The following is a 5,192-nucleotide window of genomic DNA, read 5'->3' as shown; positions in this document are numbered from 1 at the left end:
ATGGAGGTATATTAAAACAAATTAATCCACATGATAAAAATGAATATCTTATTCGATTTCATTCAGGAAAATGGAGTGATGCTCAGAAAAAATATGCGACGGTAGCTCATGAAATGTTAACTATCGTTAAGTGCGTTTTAATTTGTTTTAATATACCTTTTGAAAAAGACTCATTTTAGGTTTAGATATGACCAAACCGTTTTGAATAACTATTTTGGTATAGGATTCGCAAATATCTTGGCCCATACTTTTATAAACCAAGTATGTTTATGCCTCTCATTGTTATAACAGAGAACTTTATTAAATGCCTGAATATATGGCACATACTTTTATAAACCAAGTATGTTTACGCCTCTCATTGTTATAACAGAGAACTTTATTAAATGCCTGAATATAATCCCAATAGGTAAAGCTTACCATGACTTTGTTTAGACTGAATTGTCTTTCAATCATTGAGGAAATATCCCAATCTTCAATATGAATGACGTGTTTTATAATCATTTTAGAGAAGTTATAAACATTTTCACTTGTATTATATCCTGAAAAAGGTATATTAAAACAAATTAATCTGCATGATAAAAATAAATATCTTATTCGATTTCATTCAGAAAAATGGAGTGATGCTCAGAAAAAATATGCAACGGTAGCTCATGAAATGTTAACTATCGTTAAGGGCGTTTTAATTTGTTTTAATATACCTTCAAAATATTTAGTAGGTACAAGACCTTCTTGAATGCAACTCACATCAGCGCCACTATCAATCATAGCAATGTTAGTTATAGAAAAAGCATTATCAATTAATATAGTACATTTAACATACCATTTATGAGCTATAACAGTTTTAATCATTCAAGAGGTTATAAACTTCATCACAATAAAATTTTTCATAAAGCTCTTGTTCAATCATGTAATTATTGACAATATCAATCACCATTTCGTCTATAACTTTTCATAATATAAGTTTCTTTAAATCTCTAATAAGAGGAACTGCCTTCAAAATCGTAACCAAATCTTTATCAGGAAAGAAGTCAAAAAAACCCATCAGAAGAAAGATATTCCCTTGATAAGAAGTCTGGGAGGGAGTTATCATTTCCCTTTTTATAATGAATTTCGAAATCAAAAAGGGCTAATTGTGTCTGCCACCTAGCAAAAATTAGCTTAGACGCATCATGTTTAAAATCTTTATCAAACATATACTTGACTGACTGAGCATCAGTTTTTATCAAAAATTTTTTATTATATAAATCATCTTGAAATTTTAAAACGCACTTAACGATAGTTAACATTTCATGAGCTACTGTCGCATATTTTTTCTGAGCAACGCTCCATTTTCGGAATGAAATCGAATAAGATATTCATTTTTATCATGCAGATTAATTTGTTTCAATATACCTCCATACCCAATATTAGACGCATCCGTCTCTACAATCTTTGGCCAAGCAGGATTAGCAAGGGTTAAACAAGGTAAGGATTTAACTCTTTCTTTAATAGTCTTTACAAGATCTGTGAAACTATTAGTCCAAGGCTTTTTATGATCTTTTTTTAGCCTGTCATATAACAGAGCTAAATCTCGAGATAAATTCTTGTAGAATGGGGAAATGTAGTTTAAACTTCCCAGAAACTGCTGCAATTGCGTCTTATCTGTAATAATATCAGGGAATTTCGATGTGAATTCAATAGATCGCTGAATAAGAGTCATTTTTCCTTGACAAATCAAATGACCCAAAAATCTAACTTCTGTTTGAAAAAGACTCATTTTAGGTTTAGATATGATCAAACCATTTTGAATAACTATTTTCTTAAAAATGTCTAAATGCTTAATATGCATTTCAAGAGTCTTTGAGTATACCAAAATATCATCAATATAAACTATGATGAAATCCAAATAGGGATTGAAAATATCATTCATTATCTTTTGAAATTCTGAGGGAGCATTTTTTAACCCAAAAGGCATTACATTCCATTCGTACTGTCCAAACGGAACATTAAATGCCGTTCTATATGAATGGTCTCTAAATATTTGGATTTGCCAATATCCAGATTTTAAATCAAATTTTGAAAAGATATTAGCATCATATAATCTGGTTAATAAATCTCTTTTATTAGGAATAGGATATCTAATCCATTTTAAAAATTTATTTAAAGGTTTATAATTTATAACTAACCTGGGAACACCTCGTTCTTTTTCTGCTGCGTTATTAACATAAAAAGCAGTACACGACCATGGTGATTTGGAAGGCTTTATCAATCCCTTTTGTAATAAATTATCAATTTCCTTTTTGCAGAATTCAACCAATTCGGTATTCATCTGACAAGGACGAGATTTGGTAGGGATATTTTCCTCAGAGAAATCATCTTCATATGGAAGAGTTACAATATGCTTTTTCCGATTCCAAAAGGCACTAGGATGATCAGCACAAATATCAATGGCCATTTTTTCAGAAATGAGTTTAATTTTTTCCTGTATTTTAGCAGATTTTAAAGTATCGAATATATTCATACTAAATATCTCAAGTTGTAAATAATCGACATGCTTTTGTTTCATTTCAATTAGAGCATTAATATCTCTAGAAATAGGCTCGGTGATAAAAGTATAACTAATATCTTGATTTTTATAAGTAGCAGAAAATCCTTTAGCATTTATATTAGTAAAAGGATAAATTGCATTTATAAAAGGAGTTCCTAGAATAATAGGAGGGTATAACTGATTTTTTACTAAGAAAAAGAAGTGAGGAATACAAACTTTATTCTGGCAAATACGAGTATTAGATAATTTATACTTTATATCTAAAGCATGACCAGATGCAGATTTAACCATATGAGTTGTTTTTTCAAAATATTTAGTAGGTACAAGACCTTCTTGAATGCAACTCACATCAGCGCCACTATCAATCATAGCAATGTTAGTTATAGAAAAAGCATTATCAATTAATATAGTACATTTAACATACCATTTATGAGCTGTAACAATTTGCATCATTCCTAAAAACATATAATTAAGTGCGTTTTAATTTGTTTTAATATACCTTTTGAAAAAGACTCATTTTAGGTTTAGATATGACCAAACCATTTTGAAAAGATAGAAAAAAGAGAAATGATATTTCTCTTAGAAAACTCTGACATACAGAGAAGAGAAGAACCTTGGAAGATACTCCAGAGGTATTTAGTTAATGGGCTCTGATACCAAACGATACAGGATCACTGATCTGGCGGTAGTCCGCCAGGTCATAGATCAAGCAAGTCAATATCCTTAGAGGTAGTCCAACTACATAAGAATCGAAATACACAAGAATTTTAACATAGTGTCTCAGACTGCATGATTTTATTATTTTACCAAAGCAAAGGGTCTGTTAAGAATCTAATACATACTTTTATTAAGCCCATGTGTCTGATAGTTATAATCGGGTATGAGGTGCCCTACTTATCAAACTCAATTTCGGGCTAAAAACCACAGCTCATCAGACTGAGTCATAAAGACAAAGCTAATAAAAGTAGTACTAGATCTGATTGTACCTCAATCTCAGAACCAAGTTGAGAAGTCATACTAAAATTCTTCTATATTTAAATAAAGCTTAGATCCGTTCATGGTCTATATAAAAATGAAGTTAGTTATCCGGCATAGATATAATTTTTTAGCCGGACATAGTCACGGCTTAACTCAGAGATAAAAATTGAAAATAAAAGGAAGTACCTTGTAACAAACAGCACACTTTACTATTCCTCCGGCCAAAGTCCGGTAAGCTTACAATACTTGAAAATATTTTACAAGTGGGGACAGAGAGTAGGAAGAAAGAGAAAGGGTTTCTAAAAACCTGCCCTTAATTAAAGAAAAACAAACTTATTTATAGAAAAAAGAAAGCATCTATGTACAGGATACTGGGCCCCTATCTGGGTCCTGGTAACAGTGTATTTACTGTTGGTGAACAGTGTTGCTACAGTAGCGCGGGTCCGCTATCGACGCGCCTAAGCTTTACACTTTGTCCTTTAATTTTGCCAAAAAATCTTCGGCTTTCTTCAGTGCATCCACTGGACTTTCTTCTTCATATTGTTGGGCTTCGTGCATATCTTCACTTGTTTCACTACGCATTGAAGAATCTGATTTTGCGTAATGACTTATATTTAGAAGAATCTTCTTCTTGACTTCTTCTAGATATCTCATAATCATTTCATTTTGTTCTCCTTCATCATGATTAAAAAATTTTCTAGCCATATGTTTTACGGAGGTCGAATCATCAGTCATAATTCCTTTATTAGGAATTGATTTATAATCGTGTACGGTTTTCATAATTAAATCCAGCAGTTCTTGTCCGTATATGGACTTTGTTTGAGGATCTTTCTTCATCAACTTGTCCCAAAAATTATTATAATAAGTTATGTATAGACAAGGGATTTGTTTCTCAGTGAAATCTACTTCCGGAACCCATTTATGAATCCATGGAACAGAGAATTCTATAAAAAAGTATATATGTTCAATTTGTTGAAAATAACAAATATGTTCTTGATGATATAATTTGTTGAGATCTGGGGAAACCTTGACCCATTCTTTGTATAACTTGTGAAATGGTTCGGACAATATTTTTATTGTTGGCCCGTGGTATGACCACCAGTTTAAAAACCAATTTGATATAGGATTCGCAAATATCTTGGCACATACTTTTATAAACCAAGTATGTTTATGTCTCTCATTGTTATAACAAAGAACTTTATTAAATGCCTGAATATAATCTCAATAGGTAAAGCTTACCATGACTTTGTTTAGACTTAGTCTTTCGGTCATTGAGGAAATACCTCAATCTTCAATATGAATGACGTGTTTTATAATCATTTTAGAGAAGTTATAAACATTTTCACTTGTATTATATCCTGAAAAATGTTGAAATTCAACACCTGTGCTTATCAGCAGAGTCTCATAATATTTCCGAGTTTTGTATGACTCACCCGGGAAATAAAGCCCATTAACTAAATACCTCTGGAATATCTTCCAAGGTTCTTCTCTTCTCTGTATGTCAGAGTTTTCTAAGAGAAATATCATTTCTCTTTTTTCTACCTTTTCATATGTTTTGATATCATCAACTTCTTCTTTGGCGATTGAAGCAAAAGAATCACCCTGCTTTTGAGTTATAAACTCCTGTAGTTTAGCATATAATGGATCACTTTCTGGAATATCTTCCAGATGTATTGATGATGAAGCT

The sequence above is a fragment of the Solanum stenotomum genome, chromosome 2, assembly GCF_019186545.1.
Source record: "Solanum stenotomum isolate F172 chromosome 2, ASM1918654v1, whole genome shotgun sequence".
Taxonomy (NCBI): Eukaryota; Viridiplantae; Streptophyta; class Magnoliopsida; order Solanales; family Solanaceae; genus Solanum; species Solanum stenotomum.
Note: the sequence above shows the minus strand (reverse complement) of the source record.